The sequence below is a fragment of the Pantherophis guttatus genome, chromosome 2, assembly GCF_059756535.1.
Source record: "Pantherophis guttatus breed Tessera chromosome 2, ASM5975653v1, whole genome shotgun sequence".
Lineage (NCBI taxonomy): Eukaryota > Metazoa > Chordata > Lepidosauria > Squamata > Colubridae > Pantherophis > Pantherophis guttatus.
This window is the reverse complement of record NC_142064.1, coordinates 101929875-101955318: the sequence shown is the minus strand read 5'-3', so window position 1 is coordinate 101955318 and position 25444 is coordinate 101929875. Positions and strand designations below refer to the sequence as shown.

Here is a 25444-nt window from a genome sequence, read left to right as displayed (position 1 = left end):
ATGCTGGATAATTGAGAAAGCCAGAGAGTATAAAAAAATAAGTCACTATGTGTTTCATTGATTATAGAAAGGCCTTTGATTGTGTCAATCATGCCTAGTTCTAGAAAAATGGGAATCTCAGAACATCTGATTGTCCTCATGAAAAAACAGACCAACACCAGGTTGGGAAAGGAGTGTCACAGAGCTACATATTCTCTGCTTTTAATTCAAACTATATGCTGAATATATTTTATGGGAAGCTGGATTGGAAGAAGATGAGCATGTTTTAAATTCAGAGGAAGAAACATCCACACTTTGTGCTGTGCTGATGATACTACCAATAGCTGAAAATGCAAAGGATTTGCAAACCCAAGAACTAAAAGTCAATGAGCATTATTAAATAATGGGACTAAAATGAAATACAATGAAGAAAAATTATGACTATGTGTAGAACTATTAATCTTAGAACTGATAATGAAAATATCCAAGTGGTGGAGATCTTCTGCCTTTTTAGGATCAACTATCAACAGTAATGGATCAAGCAGTCAAGATATACATTGCAGATAAACACTAGGTTAGAGAACCCATGAAGCCCTGGAAAAGATAGTCAAATGCCATGATGCATTTATGCCTGCAAAGAACAAAATTGGGCAAGCCATGGTATTTCCTATGACACTCTATAGACGTGAAAGTTGGACTTTAAATAAGCAGGATAGGAAGAATAATGGTGCCTTTGAACTTTGCTGTTAGAGAAGACTCTTCAGGGTATTATCGGCAGCTAAGAAAACAAACCAATAGCTCCCCAATGGCAAGAGGGATGGACTCAGTTACAAGTGCAATGAGTGCACTCTTTGAAGACCCAAAAGGCCAAATTATGGATAGATTGTCATGGGGAAAAATCTGTCTATGGGGTAGGTGGGAGTCAAAAATGAGTTGATTGCAGATGGTCAGCCAATCAAAATGTTTAACAGTGAAATACATAAAATGAGAGGGGAGGGGAGGGAGAGAGAGAATATATATGGAATTTTCAAAAGTAGATAAAAGTGTATACCAGTCAAAATTAACACTGACCCCTAAACTGAGGTAGGGCAAAGTGTTGCATCAGGTAGGACCATGTCCTTTTTCAAATCAGCCTATGAACATATTCCTACTATTGCATCTTCATAGCATAAGCCAGCCATTGTCAAAGTTATATAGAGCCTTTCATCATTACTGTTGTTGTTTCGTTATGGTGATTGAGTAACTCTAGAATTAAAGCTACTAGCGGGTTAACTTCTGACTATATAACCATCAAGTCTGGTGCCACATACCTTAAGTGTCAGCAGCCTTATCAGGTCTCCAGCCGAGCTCTTTCATATTGCGTGTAACCTATTTCTTTTACCAGGAGAATATAGAAATTAAACTTACAGGCTTCTTTGCTTCTTACTTTTGAAAGAAAGTACTACAGTAGGGATTAAGAGCCGAGGTGGTGCAGTATTGGTTAGAATGCAATACTGCAGGCTAACTCTGCCCATAACAGAAGTTCAGTCCTGACCAGCTCAAGGTTAATTCAGTCTTCTATCCTTCCGAGATTGGTAAAATGAGGGCCCATATTGTTGAGGGCAATATGCTGACTCTGTAACCTGTTTAGAGAGGACTGTAAAGAATGTGAAGTGGTATATAAGTCTAAATGCTGTTGCTATTTTATAATAAGTAAAATATATTTTAAAAACTCTGGTTATAATACTGAGAGATGTACTGCTAGCAAATGTCCTGAATAGCTAAATATAGGAAGCAACAATGCAGTAGATGAATAGTAATAGGAAAAAATATAGCCATCTCGAAAGTAAACAAAGATGAAACATGCTGAACTGTTGAGTTTCAAGACAACAGTGAGATTTTTAAAAATGCAAACTTTATTTGCTAAATATATCTTTCAAATTTTGTAATATCAGAAATAGAGATTTTGCTCCTTAGAGACTTTTTGTGTAAAGCTAAAATAAATGAATTTACGACTTATAGATTTGATGATTAGAAAACATAGATTATTTTTTTAAAAAGTTATATGTTGTAACAAAAGAGTAGGTGGTAAATTTCCATTTACATAACCTTTGCTGATGTTGAGATAGAGAGAAAAGTACAAATATGTCCTTGAGAAGAAGGGGATGGATGCTGGGAACCGGAACCAGAAGAGAAGAGGACTTCCAGGAATGCAGTGGCAAATTGAAGACAGCTCCACTAAAAAGGAACCAATGACTGCAACAGAACAAGGAGCCAGCAAATACACCAGCTTGTCAGAATTCCTCCCCAGACAAGGAGATGTCTCAGGATTACTCACGCAAACTTCAGACAGCAGGTCCTCGCAAGGACACCACCAGATTTAGATCTCTGGGAACAAAGGTATCACAATCTTGCCCAAGCCGCAGTCAGCACCTTCAAAAGTCAACACTCAATTCATATACTACCTTTTAAAATCACTTCTGGAAATTGTTAACTTTTCTTTTCTTTTTCTTTTCTTTTTTTTTTTTTTTTGCATATTAAGACCCTTCAGAAGATTTTGAAATTAAGTATAAAAAATCCTTTCTGTGGAGAAATGCTGTTGATTGAGTGGGGGGGGGAGGGGAAACCATGATAAGATGGAACTTTCAAGGTTGGATACAGTGGTGGGATTCTGCCGGTTCTAGGGGGTTCGGCCGAACCCTTTGTTAAATTGCTGGCTCACCCCACCCCTTGCCCCGCCCCTCCGCACCACTATTTATTGCCAATAAATAGTGGTGGGCGAGGGGCGGGCGAGCCAGCAATTTAACAAACGGTTCGGTGTTTTTTTGTAATTTTATTGGCCTGCGGAGCTTCAGCATAGGCTAATTAGCCCCTTGATTCTATCGGCCTCCCGACTCTCAGCTGATTTGCTCTCAGCTGTTTTGCTCCGGGCTCTGCTGCTTGCTTGCAAATAGTGCAGATTTTTTCCCCCTATCTATGCTGAAAAACGAAACTGAAAGTAAAAGCCTGCTTTACTGTTGCTGCAACGTTGGAAAATTAGGCAGGCAGATTTCTTTTCTTTTTCCTCACCAAAAAAGGTAGGTGCAAACTACCTTTAATGGAAAGGTAGTTTTCCCTAAAGAGGTAGTTCCTCTTTAGGGAAAAAGAGGAGAGTTCAAGATTTTAAAACACAAAAGAAAAAAAGCTCTATTTAAATAGGGAATTGTAATAATTGAGATACTATTAATTGTATATTGTGTTGAAAGCAGAAATGGTTAAATTGTGGTTTGGAGGAATATATGGGGGAAATTATTTGGTTTATTATTATTGGTAAATATAATTAATTGATTTGTAAGAAATTGGATTGCATGGAAATAATTGGAATATTCATGTTCATATTGATTAATATACAAAAAAGATAGTTATATAACTAATTGATTTATATTAAAATGTTGAATTTATATTAAACAACTGTAATATTACATAATTAACCAATGTGAGGATGGATATAAAAATAGATGACAATGAGAAGGGGTATAATATAGAATAGAAGGGAAAAATTGAATTTGATTAAGATTAGAGATGAAGATGAAGGGTATTATTGTTTTTTTTAAAAAAATAGATAAGGAATAAATATGGCAAAAAGGAAATATAGAAATTGTAAATTTAATTGAAATGACTAAACACTGTTTAAATTTGTGAACTGGCCAAATACTCCGTTCAAAGAAAATACATTGTATGTTTGTATGTGTGTTTCTAATTACTGCTATTTATTCATATTTATTCTCTTTTATTCTTTAAAGTTTAACAATTCATTCTTTATCTTAATATCTTTATATTTGTTTGGGGTTGCCTTTCTTCCATTTCATCTTTTTTACTGTACAGCAATCTTTCTCCTCAAACCTACCACCTCTCTCTTTTCTTTCCTTCTTACTTTCTCTTCCCCCCCTCTTCTTCTGCTCCTCTCTTCCTCCCTCTCTTACCCTCACTCTTACTCTAATTTCCCTTCCCTTCCTCCCTTCTCTTCCTTCCCTGTCTCTCCTTCTTTCTTCTATCTCTCTTCTCCTTCCTTCATCCCTCTCTATTGCTGTATCCTTTTGTGCATATGGATTACTCAGAGGGCTGAAAAAGTTATTTTTGACTGGTCCTCGCACTTTTGACCAGTCCTCGCACTTACGACTGTACTCACATTTTATGTTTTGTGCCCTATCTTGTCACTGTGATGAAGACAAGTAGTGGTGAAATGACTGACACAGTTGTTAAGAATGCCGCAACGGGCATAAATGTAAGGAAGGTTATAAGTGCGAGAACCAGTCAAAAATGTGAGGACCAGTCAGAAATGACTTTTTTCAGCCCTCTGAATAGTCCCTATGTGCATATGGACTAGTCAGAAGGCTGAAAAGGTTATTTTTGACCAGTCCTCGCACTTTTGACCAGTCCTCGCACTTTTGACCAGTCCTCGCACTGTTGACCAGTCCTTGAACTTACGACTGTCCTCACATTTTACGTTTTACGCCCTATCTTGTCACCAAGGTGAAGAGAAGTAGTGGTGAAATGACTGACACGATTGTTAAGAATGCCGCAATGGGCATAAATGTGAGTATGGTCATAAGTGTGAGGACCAGTCAGAAATGACTTTTTTCAGCCCTCTGTTGTGGCTCCGCCCTCCGAGCCTATCTCATCGGAGGAAGAAGGCTCCGAACATGAAGAAGAGGAGTCGGCCAGGCCTCCCTCTCCAGGCCCCTCCCCTCTGGCACTGCCTCAAGTGCCGGCCGAGGAAGAGGAGATTAGCCAGGAGCCAGGTGTCTCCGATGAGAGCGAGGGAGGTGATCTGTCGTTCCTGGATCCATGCCAACAAAGGCGTGATAAACAGTTGCAGCAGTTAAGGAGGCGTGCCAGGGATCATTCAGTTATAAGTCACTGGACCACACCCCAGAGACTATATACGAGAGTGTGGTGGCCATTTAAGACTCTGTGACGAACAAAAACTAACTCTGGCTAGTCACTTGAACAACGCCTAAATCTGCCGAAGGTTCCTTGTTTTGAACTGGACTATTTGCAATTTGTATGTATTTTCTGTTTATCTGATGAAGTAAAGCCCTTGGCAGTCGATGCTCATATAGCTGCCAAGTTTTAGATAACAACCTGTGTGCGTGCCAAGTGCTTTCTTAACCCTCGGCTGGCTGTGGTTGTGTGTGTGTGGAGACCGGGACAGAACACCCTCTGAGTAGTCCCTATGCACATAGCCATGCCCACCCGGTCACATGACCACCAAGCCACGCCCACCCAGTCACATGACCACCAAGCCACACACCCCAACTAAGCCACGGCCACAGAACTAGTTGTTAAAAATATTGAATCCCACCACTGGTTGGATACTAGAGGGAACCAGAAAGAATTAAAGATTACAATTAAAAAAAAGAACCATTAATATCGCTTAGGAATCTAAGTGAAGGAACTAATGATAATTACGTGATTGTTCAGCATTGTAGCTGAAACAGAAAACTGTTACAATTTCGAGCCATATTTGAGTAAGTTTCAGAGAAACTGGAACAAGTTTATAGCATGGCAACAATCAGAGACATAGAAGCAGAGGAGAAATTGAGAAAATTGGATATAGCCAGCCTTGGAAAAATAAGAAAGGTTGGGGAGGGGGTAATAAGCGAGCACCGTTCAAATACTTAAAGAGAATTTCCATTGAAGAAGTCATTTCCTGTTCTACATCATCCCAGAATGTTGGACACAGAATAATAGTCTTAAATTATAGCAGCAATTTTTATATTGATACAATGGGGAACAACATTTATACTGAATTCCTCCTCTAAACAAGGAAGGCAAACAAGACCTATAAAGTCCCAAGGATGTAGTTGCCTTTGTATTTGGTGAGGTGGAAAATATAATGTAGAGTTCCTAGAAAATCGTTGTTTGTTTAGAAGGGTTGAATAAAATTACCTTGTTATGGGGCGCCTCTGCATTCCTTGTTCCTCCTTTACTCTCCCCTCCTCCTTGACCTTAGGGCTGCCTTACCCCCCCCCCCACCTCCCTTCTTCTATTTGGTGCCTGAGATTTTATTGTAAAATCTACATACATGATAAACATGATCAAGGACACTCGGCTGACAAGGCCTAGGTCCTTTTCTGTGGATTTCTCCTTTTCCACATTGCTATTTATGACAAGATGAGCCTGCATTCTCTCCACCATTCCCACTACACTAATCTCAAATGATTAAATAATCAGAACAAATTCAGAACCAGTACAAATGAGATCGGATGTGCTCTCAAAAAGCCATCTAATATTTTCAGTTTTACCTAAAACCAATTATAGGGGGCTCACTTTTGTGGGCCAGATAATAATGCAGGGATATAGCTAACCCTTTCTTTTATGTTCTTTTTTCAATTTAAACCCTGTTCCCATGCCTTGTGTTCTCCAGCAGTGTCTCCTAGGGAGATAAGCACAATCATTCTTTCTCTAAGAACTTGATTTGAATAGTTTTCAAGAAAAATCAGCAACTTGGCTTATGCTTTAATTGCAGTTATAGACTAACTACAAAGATCAGCTTTGGCAGAGTCTACATTTCTATCCCTAAGGCCAAAAGCTTGGAGTTCTTTCTGCTCTCCTTTTGCTGTGATGGACCACTAGCAACTCACAGACAACAATTGTATTATCTAACAAAAATATATTTTTTGATCCTAGGACTTTTGTTTTCCTACTGTGCCAGTCCATCTCTTACACAACTCTATGCTTGTACCTTTGTAATGTGGTTGGGAAACAAGAAATACATCATGATAAGTCATAGCATTAAAAAAGAAATTGGAATAGAACTTTTCTTCTGGATGATGCTTTAACAGGTAGATTTAGTACAATAAAAATTATTGTTCTGCATAAATACTTGTTGAATTTAAACCTAATATTATTTTATCTCTGCATTTGGGTTTGATTTTATAAACCTCTACAGCATTAAATGTGGTTGGCTTATGGGCATATTATTTCAAATGCTTATATTTATTTTGAAGGATATTCATCATTTTAATGATACTTGTACAATATGATAGTAGTATATGAATATAATGGATTTCATAAGATCAATGTATGATTGTTTCACAAAAGGTCATTGTATGGTCAGATCAGTTGGATGTCTTTCCAAAGAAAATACATACAAGATGGTGAATGTTATTCTGTGTTCAATTAGCTGCATATCTAATCATATAGTATTGAATTATAACATGCCCCGATTACTAAACTGTGCACAGGGCTGGTCATGCTATTGAATGAACTGTAATCTGCAAACTCTGAAAGTGTCCCCCACCCCACTCCTGAGCTATCTAGATCTGAATTCATAATTTTTCTGCATATATTATTTGCTAAATTTCTAGCTAGCAAGGCGCAGGTAAGGCCAACTTGTTCACTAATCAGATGAAAAAAGTTACCCTTATGGTGTTCAAGAGCAACTTTAGGTGCACCAAACTTTTCATGGCAAACAGAGGCTTTGTGCAATTTTCTACACTTAAACTAAAATTTACTTTTTATTTATCTCTTAACATTAGCATAAACTAATAATAGCTACAGAGTTGAGTCTTGTGTGGCAAAAGGAACAATGTCTTATGTGAAAATGTTTGAGACTGTTAGCAGAGCATAATTTCTACACTACTGTTTTTCTTTCTCTTCCTTACAAACTTAATTTATCTTCATTGTTATGTTCTCATAAGACAATTGCATTTTATGAATGCTGTGAGATGCAAAACAGTGCAACATTAACGACTGAATAAATACTTTTTAAAACATCAACAGGAAATAGGAGTCTTAAGAAAACTAACTGTATGGGCGAAAAAAATTGTTTGTGTGTGAAGGAAGCTGTGCCTGTATAGATTTTATGAAGATTAGGTGATGATCAATGATGCAATTTAATGAATAAGTAGGAAAATATAGTGAGAAATTTACAGTAATAATGAAACTTATTTTTGGTGTATTATGTATTTCCATATGTGATAAACATCATCTAGAATTCTTAAATGTAGAACTGAAATATGTTTTGATATCTAAATAAAAAAGGTTAAATTTTCTGCTAAGCTGACCCTGTTGGTCCACATAAACAAAATAAATTCTATCTGAAACATGCTAAGCTAGCACAACTGAAATGATGGGTCAGCATAACCTTTTGTCCAATATGCTGGTTTACCATATAGACCTCATTTTCAAAGAGACAGCATTAAAACATATCTGTATATTTGCAGCACCTGAAGGCAGAATTCTATTATCTCTTGACATGAACACAAAACAATAAATCAGATAATAGCAATTTTTTCCATAAATCAGGGTAATGCACACAGCCTGTACATTCCCATCTGATTCTTCCTATTACTGTAGAGTTAAGGGTTAAGCAATCCAGAAATTGCATACTGCTCCCAATTCTGGATTGCTTCTCCTCTTACAAGCCAAAATTGTAAATAAAATCTTGTTTTAATAAACAGGTAGTCCTCAACTTACAACCTTTAGTGACCATTCAATGATACAACAGCACTGGAAAAAGTGACTTATGACCATTTTTCACATGACCGTTGCAACATCCCCATGGTGACATGATCAAAATTCAAATGCTTGGCAACTGGCTTATATTTATGACAGTTGCAAAGTCTCAGGGTCAGGTGATCCCCTTTTGTGAACTTCTGATGAGCAAAGTCAATGGGTAAGCCAGATTCTCTTTACAACTGTATTACTAATTTAACTGCAGTGTTTTATTTAACAACTGTGGCAAGAAAGCTCATAAAATGGGGCAAAACTGTCTCACTTAGCAATAGAAATTTTGGGCTCAATTGTGATCATTCGTCGAGTGGCTTACCTAAATACCTGTATGTATTTAGTATTTTTAAAAACAAGCCACTGTTTTAGGTTTAGAGGAAATGCTAAATAAATTATTTCTGATTTGTTTAATTACTCATGCTAAGAGAGGAGCCAAGAAGTGAGTGGGCAGTCTGCAGCTTTTCACAATAAGTTTCACCAGAATCCTAGTTTATTTTTCCATACAGAGACATTGAATCTTGGTTGTATCAGAATTCAGATAGATGCAGGTACACTAAATTTCACAGCAGGAGTAACGTTACATGTTGTATATGAGACAAGAAAAACAACATGGGTGGTTCAAAGAGAAACATAAAAGAAGCTTTGTTAGATCAAATCAATACTACTGAATAACCAAGAAAAGACAGTTGATCAACAGAGATAAAGTCAATCCACTTTTAGTGCTTTTTAACAAATCCATAAAGGCATGCATCTTTGTGAGTTAAAGAATAGAATAAATCAGGAAAACTGAATGTGTCTATTCAATCTCTTGCCATCTTTGAGAAGAGTTAGAGAATGCCTGCTCCTTTTTGCTACTATATACAAGGATTGTAGGACAAGGAATACAGAATGGATAAATTTGCAGTCTCTGTGGAAGTAAATGAAATGTGTATTTGCAGTCTCATTCCCTAGCCCTAGAAGTTTAAAAGCCACGAGGATAAGGTGAGATAGAGGAAGACAACTGGAGATTCTCTGAGTTGGACTGTCTGATTAGGTCACCCCAACACCTCCAATAGGTCAACTGTGAAAGAACTTAGTACCTCCTCTGACTGGGCCCAGCTAGAAGACAAAAAGACCTGCTAAATCTCATAGGCCCATGATGGTGAATCTATGGCAAGTGCGCCAGAGGTGGCACACAGCACCCTCTCTTTGGGCATCTGAGCCATCACCCCAGTTTAGCTCCACCACACATGCACGCATGCCTCCCGCCGGGCAGCTGGTCTTTGGGTTTCTGCCACGCAAGTGTGGGGGGATGGGGCAGGGGTGAAATGCTTCTGGTTTGGACCGGATCGCCCGATCTGGTAATGAGGGTGGTGGGTGGTTCAGAGAACCGGTAGCAAAAATCCCCCCCCCATGCCCAGTTGAGCCATGCAATCATCAGAGGCTTTTTAAAAAAAACTTAAAAGCATTTTTTCTACAACTTCTTTGGCCGAAAAAATGCTTTTAAAAGTTAAAAAAAAAAACCTCTGATAGTCGCGCGGCTCAGCTGGGATCGTCAAAGTCTTTTAAAGGAAAAAAAAGCCTCTGACGATCAGGCAACTCAGCTGGGATCCTCAGAGGCTTTTAAAGGAAAAAAAAAGCCTCTGATGATCAGGCAACTCAGCTGGGATCCTCAGAGGCTTTTAAAAGCATTTTTTAAAACAACCTCTTTGGCCGAAGAAGTTGTAAAAAAAATGCTTTTAAAAGTTAAAAAAAAAAAGTTGGCCATGCCCACTCAGTCACATTACCCCCCACCCACCAAGCCACGCCCACAGAACTGGTAGTAACAAATTTTACATTTCACCACTGGGTTGGGGCACATGCAGGGGGCTGCGCATGCATGCATGAGTGGGGGTCATGTGCGGGGGGGGGGTGCACGCATGTGCAGGGGCAGGGCACATGTGCGGGGCCTGGACGCGCATTGCATTTTGAAGGTTCAGGCCAGTAGTGGGTTCCAAATCCCATCGCTATTGGTTCGCTCGTGGATGTGCGCGCACTCGTGCACGCACGTGACACTTCTGTGCATGTTTAGACTTCCGGGCAGGTGGGCGGAGTCTCCCGCCACCACCGCTACCGGTTCTCCCAATCCGGGGCAAACCGGTAGCAACCCACCACTGGTTCGGGCACGCTTTGGGCACCGGAAAAGGTTAGCCATCACTGTCATAGGCTGAGTTTGGTATTCAAGACTATTGTGGAGGAGGGAAAATCAGAAGAAACCTGATAGCACCTTTTCTGACAGTCTACAAGTTTTATTCAAACATATAAACTTTAGTGATTTTTAAAGTGGTTGGGTGATATAAGATTTAAATTGGGTTGAAGGAGGGAGGGGTAGGGAGAAGACAGATTGATCATTCAGGTTACATATGCAACTGTTTAGAAAGACCTTATCAGTTAACTATTGTAATGTATTAAAAAACCACTTTCTTTGTTGAATCCTTTTGAAATTGCCTGAAAACTTTTGATATATATGAATTCAACCATTTCCTGCTCAGCAATGCTGTTAAAGTTCTGTTTCCCTTAAGCTGTTATTTTGAAGTCTGCCACAGAGTGTTCTGGGAGGTTAAAATGCCCTGATATTACTTTGTTATTTTTTTTGAGTCCTCGTGTCAAACTTGTCAGTTTGAATCCTCGTGTCAGTTCTTGTGCAAAATGTGTTCCATTTGTTGATTTTGGAATCCAAAAAGACATTAATACCTCACATTAGAGAAACAGCATCTAATTTTACCTGTACATTTGTTGGGACCTGTGATGGTTCCATTGATGTAGATGTGGGGACCAAGTAAACATTTGGGTTTGTTGTAAGGTCTGACTCTCATGTTAGCATTTTTGTCCTGGTTTTTGTTTGTTTGTTTGTTAGTTTTTGCTTCTTGTGACAATTTGCTTCAGGTTGGATGGCTATCAGTAGGCAACCATGGTCCAGCCACTCAGGGCCTCAGAAAGTGCGGTGTCGTATGGGCTGTGGCTTGCCGATAAAGCATTCGAGTGGCTTGTGCTCTGAGCTATAGGTGACTACTATTCTGTAAATTCTCTTTTGGTGGTATGTCTTTTAATAGGTCTTCCCTGGGAATTGATCTGGAACTATCGATTTACCTGATTGCCTGGTGTAATTCTATCAATTGAGCATCTCTGTCAGTGGATCAGAACAAACACAGCATAAGGCCTGGGATACAAAAAGTACTTAACTCCTTGCTGGCTTGGTTTATCTCCTTAGTGAAATCATAGTTTGACCTCTAGTTTAACAGTCTGAAACTTCAGAACAGCTTGCATTTGGTCTGACTCATTTGACCAGCTTGCCTCAGTGTGAACGCAGGCCACTAACTATTTCTTGAAATCAGAAATGCATGACATCATCTTCTACTCATCCACAGCCCACTGGGAATGCAATCTGTGACTGGCTTTTTCTGCTATGAGCCAGAAATACTGTTTCCGGACTCAAGTAGAACCATCCAGTTTGCCTGCTGCCCTTCCTTTCATCATAGGCAATCCTGTGACTTGGTTCCTGGGGAAGGAGCACTGCATACCTCCCATCACTGGTTGCTGCCCTACAATTTTGTTTTACAAGTTAATTAGGGAAATGGTGGACAGCTAGATCCTTCCTTCCTTCCTTCCTTCCTTCCTTCCTTCCTTCCTTTTTTCATTGATCAAGAAGTTAAACTATGGTTCTTTCTTTCTTTCTTTCTTTTTCTTTCTTTCTTTCTTTCCTTCCTTTCTTCCTTTCTTCCTTCTTTCTTTTTAAAGAATGTGATATGCACAAGAATTTTGCCACATCCTCTTCTAGTCAAGTGATAGGAAAAATAACAAAAATGTTTTTTTTTCTTTTTACTTTTACCAGCCCGGGAGGTGTGTAGAAGCAGGGGAATGCATCTATTGGGGGCTGTGGTTAATGTGATCCAGACAGAATCTTATCACCTTGCTGAAAAAAGAAGAGGAGTTTGAAATCCAGAAAGAGGCATCTTAAGTTCATTTCTAGCCAGTTTACACACAGGAATCAAGCAGCTCATGACTATAACAAAGAAAAGTTCACAGCTTTGTGGTAGAAAAAAATAGGAAAATATTTACACTTTCCAAGATTGATTGTCCTGTCAAAATCACTTTAAGAACATAGCCCAGAATCGTATAAGAAGTCATTAAAAAGAAAAATATCCAGGGATCAGCAGGTTTGCTATAGTAAAATCGGGTCCATGATCCTACTGTCAGAAAAGTGCTGATTGAATTATTCTTCTTCTCACAAATACATTGGGGCAACTTGCAAGTTAAAAATTAGGTTAAAAGTCCTTTGTGTATACGTCAGAAAAAAAACAAGAGCCTTTCTATTGAGACAGATGTACATTGGAGCAATGAATTTCCTCTTACAGTGGACTTATTTCAACGTTTATTCTTTGGCTGATATTTTTTCCCAGAAAAAAAGATAAAAAATAAAAAACCATCTTGAGTCCACAGTTAGCTTTGTCAAGGAACCAGGAGACTGAAGTTTTCTACTACCTCCAGCCATGGAAGCTCACTGAGTTGTCTTATGATGGAGGTGAGCTGAATCCTATACAGGCAGTCCTCAATTTACATTTCATTTAGTGGCCATTTGAAGTTACAATGGCACTGAAAAAAGTGACTTATGATTTTTTTTCTGCACTTATGACTGTTGCAGCATCTCCATGATCATTTATTTGAAACTCAGACTCTTGGCAATTGTCTCATATTTATAACAATTGCACTGTCCTGGGGTCATGTGATCACCTTTTGGGATCTTCTGAAAAGCAAAGTCAATGAGGAAGCCAGATTCACTTAACAACCATGTTACTACCTTAATACATGTGGTGATTCACTTAACAATTGTAGCAAAAAAGATGGTAAAATGGAGCAAAATTCACTTAAGAACTGCCTCACTTCTCCTGGTGATTGTTTATGCAAACTTCAATAAAAGTGAGGACAATCATTTTTGTTTACAAATTGTAGGCCTTCATTTTAGTTCAACAACAACATTTAGAATATCTTAAAGCGGATCTTCTTTAGTTTTTGCTACTGAAATTTTTGTGATATGTTCATCTTTTAATTTTGGGTTTAATATGTAAAATTTATGTGGGCAAAAGAAGATCAAGAATTTTTCCGTTAAAAAGGTGGAGATTGGGAGGAATGTATTTAAACTTATCGTGAATTTATCCCAAAGTTTCTTCTTTTAATTGAACTTTTTTTTTCAGCCAAGGTTTTTTTCCCGAGACAAAATACTCTGAACAACCAGGCAAGGTCAAATTGTGTAAAGAGTGTGTTCAATAGACAACAGGTCACAATCGGATCGAGCTGAGCAGTTGAAAGTGAAAGAAGAATTGCTTCTGTGTGGAGGTGCAGAGAAGAACAACATACATCAGGGGTCTCCAACCTTGGCAATTTTAAGACTTGTGGACTTCAACTCTTCAATTCTGGAAGTTGAAGTCCACAAGTCTTTAAGTTGCCAAGTTTGGAGACCCCTGACATACATGACATTTAGAATTTGCTTCTACAGGTCCTCGTGGCCAGAAGCAAGACACACGGTGCTCTTGTGGACCATTTAGCTTGGATGCCGCTGGCAACTGAACAACTGGAGTATTTGTGTGACTTGAACAGAGGAATCGTAACATTTATGATCTGCACTCTCATTCATAAGTCTAGGACTTTTGGGCCTGCAGACACAGATTACTTATGAATGATTATATATTTGAAACCAATGTGTAAAACTTTAAATACATATACGAAAAGCTAACACGCTCTCTCTCTCACACACACAATATTGTTTTGCTTTTTAAATATTTTCCTTTTTCTATATTTTTTTCGATTCTGTTTATTTAAATAAATAAAGGCAGAAAAACAAATTATAAACTAAATACAAGGAAAGGGCAACACTTTCTGCATCAGGTCCTCTCTCTCTCACTCTCTTCCCATTCTTATACGTCTTGCTTACATAAGGGCTCTTATTAATCTTTCTAAGGCTAAATCCTGGTCTCCTCTTGCCTTTAGGAGTTTCTGTCCCTCATGTTCTATCTTTAAAAGCAGAGCTGTGATTCTAACTCACAAGTTAGAAGGCAGCATTGAAACAAGTATTTAAGTTTCATAGTCCTTTAGAGCAGTATTTCTCAACTTTTGCAACTTTAAGAAGTGTGGACTTCAATTCCCAGAATTGTCCAGCCAGCGTGGACTGGAGCATCCTGAGAATTGAAATCTACACATCTTAAAGTTGCCAGAGTTAAAAAACACTGCTTTACACCACTAGAAAAGATCCGAGAATCACATCCTTTCATTTCATACTTTGAAGGAATCAGAATCTGTTTTGCACTAGGGAGCTGCTTTAGGATCTGCTATATTTCTCTGGAACATGGAGTGGTTACTGACATGGGAAAGATCTCCCATTCAGTTCCATAGAACAGTTCTACAGTCATGGTTTTAAGTAATGTGCCCATTCAGCAACAAAATGAAACTCTCATTCCATTTCTTCTTAGTTTTGAAAGAGAAACACCTCTTGATAAACAAGAAAACAAAATATTGGTCAGAGCTACTGGCTACTTCTCGTATATAGATAACTGTAATTACTGTAAGACTTTCAACAGAAAAAGCCTATGTCAGTAATGACGAACCTTTTAGTGCTTGTGGGCACCCAAACTGCAAGGCGTGGGTGCATGCGTGCACACTCCCCGCCTATGTGCCCATGCCCTACACATGTGCCCGTGCCTCATGCATGTGCCCGTGCCTATGCCAAACTGCAACACATGCCCCACACATGCACACGTGCCCCACGCATGCACAACAGAGACCTGAAGACCAGCTGGCCGGTGGGAGGTGCGTGTGCATCGTGGCAGAGACCTGAAACAGAGCTGGGGTAACTGCGCATGTGCCCACAGAGAGGGCTCTGTGTGCCAGTTCTGGCTCACGTGCCATAGGTTCACCACCACTGGCCTATGTCATTGGTGATAATCTCTGTTAAATTACATCATTGTGTTATCTTCAAATCATGCCTCCATCTGCTTCTAACAATTCCAGTTACAATGATAGCATTGCAGAATTAGAACAAGAGGATGAACTTCAGTATAGACCTATTGTGGCCCGCCAGCGACCTGCGCGGATCGTGGCTATTCCTGACGACAAGGAGGCTGGTGTGGTGTCGCGCCAGCAGCCTGCGCAGCCGGCACTCGCGTTGGACAGCAAGGAGGCCGAAGAAGATGTGATGCCAGAGGCAGAGACTCAGCCAGGGCCTTCAGAACCTCCAGAGGCTCCTTCCAGTGGAGAGAGTGAAGTGAACGAGCCTCTCCTCAATGCTCGGGCACGCAGGGCTGCCAAAAGGCAGGAGTGGCTACTCAGGAGGAGGAGGTCTACTCGAGAGTAGGGCTTGAGGATAATTGGCCACTCCCTTAGCCTATTTAAGTCGCAGGCAGCTAGAGCTTTCTTGCTAGAAACAACGTTTCATTACTACAGAGCATCTTGGAGAGCGAGCGACTTCTCATATCTGGTTTTCTGGGCTGGTTGCCAACCTTTGTCGGACTTTGTTCTTAATAACTTTGATAAGGACTCTTTGCACAGGAAGCCTGCATTCTTGAAAGGGGTTTGTTTGGAATTAAACAGTGTTTGCGAAGCTTAATGTGTGTCACATTCTCTGGGAATCCGAAGCTGGGGCAGAACAAGACCAGACCTGGGCATTTTATGGCCACTTTGGTTGTCCCATTTTTCCCCTCCAATTTATATATGTGTTTGTGTACGTGCATGGCTACGCACCTTCACAGCCCTATTGGTTCACCCCTCCACAACAATCCCAGTTTCTCATGTGCCCCCTTGGGAAAATTAATCGCTCACCCCTGGCATAGACAAAAGTCAACATATTTTTTAATAGAGATGCCACGTTTTGACACAATCAAAATTTCTGTGATATTTCTATAATGGACATATATCACTTTAAAAATTCTTCTAATCTAATCATCCAAGGTGTATTTGGAATTGTCATGGGGGGTTCTTGCATATTTCCTCTTTGATAATTCAAGTTATGAAATACATTTTATTGCACTAACTTATTCAAAACAGGAAACACTATTTCTGTTTGTGGTATAGTATCCTTTCATATGGATTATGGAAATGTCTTATTTATTCAAGCACCATCATTGGTTTTTCCCAGCTGCTGAGTTGAAAGGAACTCTACTCCATCTTTGAGTCAGCAGAAAGCTAGATGTGGCCTCCGTTGCTAACCTTTGACCTGCCCTTGTAGCCTCTATTCCCAGGCACTGTCAAGCTCCTGTCTTCCTTCTAAGGGAGCAAAGGTGACAATGCCTAATGGATTTTATTTACCTTAAAGGTCATTTTTGAATAGTGTCAGAAAAAGGAGGAAGAGGGGGAAACAATGGAAGAACTAAGGGTGATTTTGCCCTGTCTCACAGCAACCGGGAATCAGATGAAGACAACATCATGAGGAACTTGCAAGAACAAAAGGTATCGCCAGGACTGTAGTTAAGTGCGAGTGGGCATATGGTTTCTATCTAGGCTGGACTCTAGATGGCAAATCAGGTCAAACTGGTGAAACAGTAATTACGCCACAAAGGATATCTACGTCTCTAAAATTGAGATGGATTTAAAAGCTTCCTGAAGCTACAAATGTAATCCTTTAACAAACTCTCAATCCCCGCAAGATTGGTTCAACTGTTTACTCAGACTATCCACTCACCTTCTGTATTGTTTGGTCTAAGCTCACTGAACCTTATAACTGTAGCAAGATACCCACTAAGCATTTCTCCTTTTTCCCCTGGATCTGTTGGGGGAAAAAAGATGACCTCAAGGAATGATCTAATATTCACATTAAATAGCATGGAGTTTAAGGTAGAATCCTGTAGAACAGTGGTTCTCAACCTGTGGGTCGGGACCCCTTTGGGGGTCGAATGACCCTTTCACAGGGGTCACCTAAGACCATCGGAAAACACATATTTTCAATTGTCTTAGAAATAATTTTATAGTTGGGGGTCACCACAACATGAGGAACTGTATTAAAGGGTCGCAGCATTAGGAAGGTTGAGAACCACTGCTGTAGAATGTCATAATATCTTCTTACTGAACAAAGTCATTCGTGTAAGCATGAGGTCATGGCAAAGAGGGATCACTCACACATGACTCATAGTACTTCCATTCTGCTATTTTCACTCCTCATGCTCTGAGAAGCAAGTTGAAGTTAACAATCCATTATTGTTTGAACTCTGCTGATTTGAATTGCTGAGAATAAGGAATACAAATCATTGCCTTAAAACAAAAGCATTAAAAAATCCATCAATCTTACTGTATCGTACAGTAATAGGAAAAGGAAAAGAAAGAAACACAGTTCAAGGGATGGTTGATCTATAGCTGAAATAGAAGTGGCAGGCAAAATTCTTGTTCAGTTTCAACCTCCCCCCCCCCATTCCTTTTACGTAGCCTGCTGCAAAGCAATCAAAGTAACAGTTCTCCTTCTTAAGCCAAAGCTCAGAAGCCAGAAAGAACAGTAAGGCAAGAGCTTCTTCCTGCAATAGGAAGCCACAGGATTATAAACAACACAGAATATAGCTCTGCACCAATTTCAACTACACTAAAGATGAATTGGAAATAAATCTCAGTTCTTCAACACTATTGACATCATGGAAATAAGAAGCCTAGAGCTACTTTGAAATTGGCATAGGATCTTTGAGTGGAACTGCCTTCTTACAAATTCTTCAGAAGGATGCCACGATCAACAGTGCTGAACCAGTTGAATTTCTGGGAGAATCAAAATAGCTTTACTATACTGCCATCGCTCCCCTGGCAAGGTCATCCTCAAGGGTTACAAGGCAACTTCAGTGACAAAGCCATGCCTGAACTCTACTTGAAATGAAATTTTCAACTTTCATTTCATTCAAGAATTTCTAAATCTGATAATTTATCCAACTGGCCTTCCCTTTCCTGCTAATCCACCATCGGTAGAAGTCAAATAATTATTAGCTCAAACTTAGTTGTCCACGTTTTGGGATTTATGAGTGCTGGAGATTAATCAAAGAATCTGGTTCGCTATATCTACCACCTCCACAGACTAATTGCCCGATCTGAGAAACATGCAATTAATTTTATCCTTGCATACTGTAAATATGTCAGCTAAGCTCTACCAGACCATAGAAGATTGGAGAATGCATTAGTTGATAATGCAACTAATTTCAAAAATTAATATTCTGATGAAACCAGAATTTTTAAAATTAGGATTTATGGACACACAATTAGAAAGGACTTGTGGATGATTACTTTTATACATGGTAATTGCAGCCAAGTTCCCATATGTACTAAGATGGAAAAACACTCCCAGATCCATAATGGAATTATGAGGATGACAGAGCTTGCAGAATGGCCAAATTGTTTGACTAGGGACAAAGCAATAAAAGATTGAAAACTTTTTATGGACTTTTTGCTAAGAGACAAAAGTGAACTAGTTTTGCTAAGAGACAAAAGTGAACTGGTAATCTCTAAATTTGCAGATGAAAAAGGATAGAAAGGAACTATATAATGCAATTCTAAAGAGGGAGAAATGGTAAAAGTTTGTTTGTAACTGTTGTACAAATGATGTGTGTGAGTTGGGGGAAACTGGGAATGGGTCTGGGAGAGCCAGCACAGGCCATTTGTCAGTAGGTGGGTGTTGTTGCAGGAGGAGAAAAAGTGGAAGGTGTGAGGGCCACAAATTTGCAGACCATTGTAAGCCCCCCTTATTCAGCACCGCCATAATTTTGAATGGTTGCTGAATGAATAGACATAACCATAAGGCTACCTATAAGAAGCCACTTGTTTAACTTTCTTTTTTCTTTTTTTTTCCTTTCTTTATCTGTACTGCTTCTAGCACTTTTTTTTTTGCACTTTTATCATTCTTACTTTCCTTTTATATTTGTTTGTTTGCCTTTTTATTGAATAAAAGCTTTCAATAATACAGACCCAGACACATATAAAAAAGCTCAAAGAGAATTGAAAGGACAAACCAAAAGTGAAGAGAATACAGGTAGTCTTTGACTTACGACCACAATTGAGCCCAAATTTTCTGTTACTAAGTGAGAAAGTAGTTAAATGAATTTTGCCCCATTTTACAGCCTTTCTTGCACAGTTATTAAGTGAATCACTACAGTTAAGTTATTTTTTAAATGAATCTAGTTTCCCCATTGACTTTGCTTGTCAAAAGGTCGCAAAAGGTGATCACATGACCCCAGGACATTGCACCCATTATAAATATCAGTCAGTTGCAAAAGCATCTCAATTTTGATCAGGTGACCATAGTGATGTTGCAACAGTCGTAAGTATGAAAAACAATCATAAATTACTTTTTTCTGTATAACTTTGAAGGGTCACTAAACCAACTGTGGTAAGTCAAAGATTACTTGTACATTGGAGGCTAAAACATATAAAGAACAGTTGTAGGAACTGGGTATGTCTAGTTTGATGAAGAGAAGGACTAGGGGAAACATGATAGCAGTGTTCCAATATCTCAGGGGTTGCCACAAAGAAGAGGGAGCCAAGCTATTCTCCAAAGCACCTGAGGGCAGGACAAGAAGCAATGGATGGAAACTAATCAAGGAGAGAAGCAACCTAGAACTAAGGAGAAATGTCCTGACAGTTAGAACAATTAATCAATGGAACAACTTGCCTCCAAAAGTTGTGAATGCTCCAATACTGGAAATTTTTAAGAAGATGTTAGATAACCATTTGTCTGAAGTGGTGTAGGATTTCCTGCCTAAGCAGGAGGTTGGACTAGAAGACCTCCAAGGTCCCTACCAACTCTTGTTATTCTATTCTATTATTCTGTTATAGTTTATAGGTCTCTTGTACTGCCACAGAATAATTTTGATAACCAGAAGTTACATTTTTCTCTACATGTATTCCAGTAATCTCCCAACTTGTGCATTTTCCTGAATGGGCTGAATGTAGGATCTCTTCCCCCCCCCCCCCACACACACCTAATCTTAGCAGGAAGAGATCTGATGGAAAATCTATTAACAAAGTTCCTGAATGACACTTTGATGGTCTGCAACTGCTATTGGATAAAGGACCCATTAAAAAAATAAATATCAAAATATAATTTTGAATTACTTTTAGCTTTAATATGCTTTTAGTATTATTTATAAAATTGGCTGCCTCTGGCAACTGAGCAGGTGTCTTTAAGGGTAGTGGACTATCGTAATTTATATAAACAAGTCATCAATACATACTTCTGCTGAAACCCCTTCAAATTACGAGATAAATGAAAAGCTATATGCTCTTGCCCAGTTCCTTATCATTTCAGCAGACTCTACATGGTAAAACTTCCTAGGTATTCAAGGATTCTCTAATAAGAGAATCTCTCTGGTTTTCCAAAGATAGATTCTGCATAAAAGGATAATCCAGAATTTGAAATATACCACCAGAGAAATCTTCTCTTATGAATGAAGGAAGGGTGCATGAGGTGGGGGAGAACAATGGCTCTGTTTGATCAGTAAATCAATGTAAGTTTGGATAAATATTAGTCTCATTTTTCAGAGATGGAGTAAAGGACAAGACAGACCAAAATGACTTATATCTACATTATTATTATTATTTATATATTATTATATTATATCTATCTATATTAGATACCATGGAGTTTGGGGGAAGGGGGTAGGAGAAGCACATTTCACCTTAAACTCTTATGTTCCCAGCCTCCATTTGCTTATCAGAAGGGTTATTCTTATTTTTTTTTAAAGTGTCCAGATGATTTAGATTTTCAAGCAAATGAAAATCTAAATCAAGCAAGAAGATGGCAAGTCCAATTATCTTGAATGGAAGATCGAAGAAACAAAAAATGGTTTCATGAGCTGCCATTACCAACTCCACATGGTAATCTCTATTCTGAAAGCCATTTTGGAAAAGCTACTATGCCCTGAGGAGGAGAATGGTATAGAAGCAGAAAAGACTTAAGAGATGAAAAGGAAAACAAAAGAGAAGACAAATAATAGGGGGGAAAAGAGAAAGAGATCACTAATAATAATAATAAAAAAGGCATACCAGTCAAGGTAGAGTTGCCGGCTGGCGACCCCCAGGGGGAGAGCCTTCTCTGTGGCAGCACCTGCCCTCTGGAATGACCTGCCCCCTGAGATACGCACGATATCAGACCTCTGGACTTCTCGTCGGGCCCTGAAGACACACTTGTTCCATCCAGCTGGGCTGGCTTGATCCCATCCTCTCAGTTTTTTAATCGAATTTGGTTTTAATTGGGTTGTTTTAAATTTGGGCCAAAATTATTTAATTGTTTTTTTAAATGTTTTTTAAATTTTATATGCTATGTTTTATCCTGGCTGTACACCGCCCTGAGTCCTGCAGGAGAAGGGCGGTATAGAAATAAAATAAAATAAAATAAAATAAAAAAATAAATAAATAGAGAACTAACTCTGAGAGGTAATATGGATATTCCTATTGATCATAAGCAACTATTATCGTGTCTTTTTCTGTTTCCAAACCTTCTGTTTCTGTTTTGTGCATCTTGGAAAGTAAATGTTAGGAAAGGGATATTTTATGCTTGACTCTGGGATGCTTTTATAAACGTAAAGATGAAGAAGAAAAAATACTTCCAATACATAAATAAGAGAATTCCAATTTCTCTCTCCCTCCATTTCCAAGCACCACAGGAAACTGGATCACAGAAATAAGGATTAGTATACAGTAATAGTCTGAACTGAGCAAGGTGAAAAATAGACCCCCAAATTCTAGTAAAAAGAGAGAAAAAAATATGCTAACATAGTCCAGCAACTTCTGTTATAAAGTGTAACCTACTTTTAAAAGAGAAAAAATTATTGATCTTTTATAAGCAAATAGGAGGTTGAAGGTGGATTCACACTAGTTTGAGGATAAAGTGGAGCTGCACGAAATGTCAGATAGCACATCATATTTTTAGGGCATTTTTACGATATGGGTTTAAAATATTTGTTAGCAGGTCTACGAAAAAATTGTTTGAGGTGGCAACATAAATATGTATTTTTAAAATAAAAAACAAGTTGCTAAAGAGTAAAACTTTGCCCTTACCTTGCTCCGTCTCTCTATTTCTTCTCTGTTCTTTCCTTTTGCATGAAACTTTCGCAGATGTCATCTAACCTACAGACAATAAGAACTGGGGGAAGAAGCAGAGAAAACCAAACCAAAGAAACCACCTTCCTCTTACAAGCAAAATAATGTATTCAAGGAGAGAACTTGACATGTTACCCCCTCCTTAGCTCACATAGATACATATCAATCACACTATAAGCAACTTAATGGAAATTGCAGAGAGAGAGAGAGAGAGAGAGAGAGAGAGAGAGAGAGAGAGAGAGAGAGAGAGAGAGAGAGAAAGAAAGAAAGAAAGAAAGAAAGAAAGAAAGAAAAAAAGAAAAAAAGAAAAAAAGAAAAAGAAAAGGCTGGCAGTCCCAAAGGTGTTTTTTCAAGAGGCAACTGGACTTTCTGGTTTTTCTTTGAAGACGTTTTGCTTGTCATCTAAGAAGCTTCTTCAGCTCTTCTTCTTCAGTTGAAGAAGCTTCTTTGATGAAAAGCAAAATGTCTTCAAAGAAAAACCAGAAAGTCCAGTTGCCTCTTGAAAATAAAATCTTTGGGACAACCATGACCTGGATGACTGAGAATCTCCATAGACAAAAGGCAGGCAGAAAGAAGAAAAAGAAAGAAATCCAATTAGGTTAGTTTACACCAACATCCTTGTTGTACTTTCTGAACTTTTCTATACTTGCAAATCATCTTGGCTTCTGCCATATCTGTACACCACTTCATTATCTTTTATTCCTGAAAGTTTTCACTGCTTTCTTTTTGAGGATCTGATCAATTTCATCCAACCATAATTTTCTCAGTCTTCTTCCATTCCCAACCCATTCATTCTTCCTTCATATATTTATTTTGCAATTTAACACTCGTTCCTACACTCTGTATGATCAAATAACTCAATGTATTTCTTTCATACTGTCACTTTTGCATTCAACCCATATTCATTCAGCATTCATTCATTCTTGATCCTTGTTTTCTTTTATCACACACATTTTCTTTTTTTTTTAATTGAAAAGTTTTAAAAAGTTTACATATATATCCCCCCTTCCCTCCACCCTTCTCAACCCTCCCCCTCCCACCCACCCCCCTCCCTACTTCCCAGAGCAAAATACAGGGTATAACATTCAACAATCATAATATAACATAGTCTAATTAATTATAACCTCTTACATCCCTCTAATACTTTAACTCCCCATTTACCAAACTAAATTTGAATACATTATAACATCTCTCTATCTATCACACACATTTTCCAATCCCGTCCCACTCCGGTCACCTTAGAGTGAAACTTTGTTTCAGCATAGTCTTCATCATTGATCAAATTCTCACTTCAATTTATGTCACTTGCATGATATAATCATAGAAATGACCCATAACAGTGCAAATGATGCCAAATCACATAATTTGTGTAATGATATCACAAAAATCTACATTACACTATCTGTTATTCAACAATAATGATGACCAGTTGTTAATGCCTTCTCCCTAGGAAAAGTGGTAACTAACAGATGTTGTTAGTCCAGAGAAAGTTTCAGGGTTAAGAAGCAAAGTCTATTAAAAGGAATTAATTTAAAATAAGATATAAAAATGCAAATTCTTTTAAGTTAAGTTAAGGTTAAGGTTAAAGGTTGAATATGAAATCTTGGTCTTTTGCAGGTTTTTGTATTTATTTTAATAATAATGCCCTTTTAAAAGAAAGTCTCATTTCTGCAGGGCTGCCATTATCCCCCTTTAAAAAGGAACTAATAACATCTTCCTCAAAAGAACTGCCTTCTCCAGTCAATTTCTCATTTTGCTTCTCTCAGAACTTATTATAACTTGATCTTCTACGTTCCATAATCCTATCAATTTCAAGGTATGCATTCTATGTTATGAGTTGCATTTAGTGTCACTGATCCTTCAAAAATCCATGACCTATTGAGTGAGCACAAGGGAGGGGAGCAATAGGGTATGGATAGAGAAATAAGAATTCCCTCTGTGTCTGTTCTTTGTCTATTATTTTGGTTACTCTTTGTTATGTCCTTATAAGGACATCCGCCCTGATTGGCTGCTAGCCATCGGGCGGGAAATTTGAATCCCTGTCAAGGGGCGGTGCGTCTGCCGGGAGCGAATATAAGGAGAGCTCCGGCAGCGCGCCAGCAGTCTTGTCTTGTTACTTTTGTAGCCAATAAAGTTATTAAATGTATCGAGCTGGTCACGTCTTCATTTCCTGCGCCTGATCTAACACTGGCGACGAAGGACTAGAGAAGAGAACCTGAGCAAGACTCGTGGCACGATCGCCCACCGAGCTGAAGTCACTAAACCACAGCGACTTCCAGAATGGCAACCCAGCAAGCTCCGATTGCCGCACTGAACCCATTCGATCCAGCCCGAGAGAAGTGGAGGTCGTACATGGTCCGATTCCAGCAGTTCCTGCGAGGCAATGGCTACCAGAACCTCGACGATGAGCGGAAAAGAGCCCTCTTCCTGGCTCACTGCGGATCGGACGTCCTGGAGATGGCGATTGACCTCGTGGCACCCAGGGACATTGAGGAGATGTCCTGGACCGACTTGCAAGAAGCCCTGCAGGAGCACTACGCACCCACAGGCACCCCAATCGCAAACAGGTTCACCTTCCAGCAGAGAAACCAGCGGGAAGGTGAATCCATCAAGGAATTCGTGGCAGCGCTTCGCCAAATCGCTGCCAACTGCGAGTTCGACAACGTGGACAATGCCATCCGTGACCGCGTTGTTTTTGGGATGCGAGATGTGGGGCTACAGAAGAAGTTCCTCAGCCGAAAGAGGATCCCACTCAAAGACGTCCTCGACGAAGCAACAGCGGCTGAAACATCTGAGAAAGCAGCTGCCGCGATGGTTAAAGCAAGAGGGATCCACAAGATCCACAAGTCGGGCCTGATCTCCTCAGACGACTCAACCACACAAACGGAGTCTGATGAGGAAATGGCCGTCCACAAGGTTTCCC

The 25444-nt window shown here is 39.1% G+C and overlaps 1 protein-coding gene and 1 long non-coding RNA gene across 2 annotated transcripts in view; one reads left to right on the top strand and one right to left on the bottom strand.

Annotated features, from left to right (window-relative positions):
• The window catches only part of CD4 (CD4 molecule), a 36398-nt gene extending 13850 nt beyond the window's left edge, over positions 1–22548 (bottom strand). Inside the window, exon 1 of the mRNA XM_034410978.3 lies at positions 22480–22548. The gene's annotated coding sequence lies outside the window, so the exon portion shown is untranslated. The remainder of the gene's footprint in view (positions 1–22479) is intronic.
• The window catches only part of LOC148115227 (uncharacterized), a 57525-nt gene that overhangs the window by 12423 nt on the left and 19658 nt on the right, over positions 1–25444 (top strand). The window lies entirely within an intron of this gene.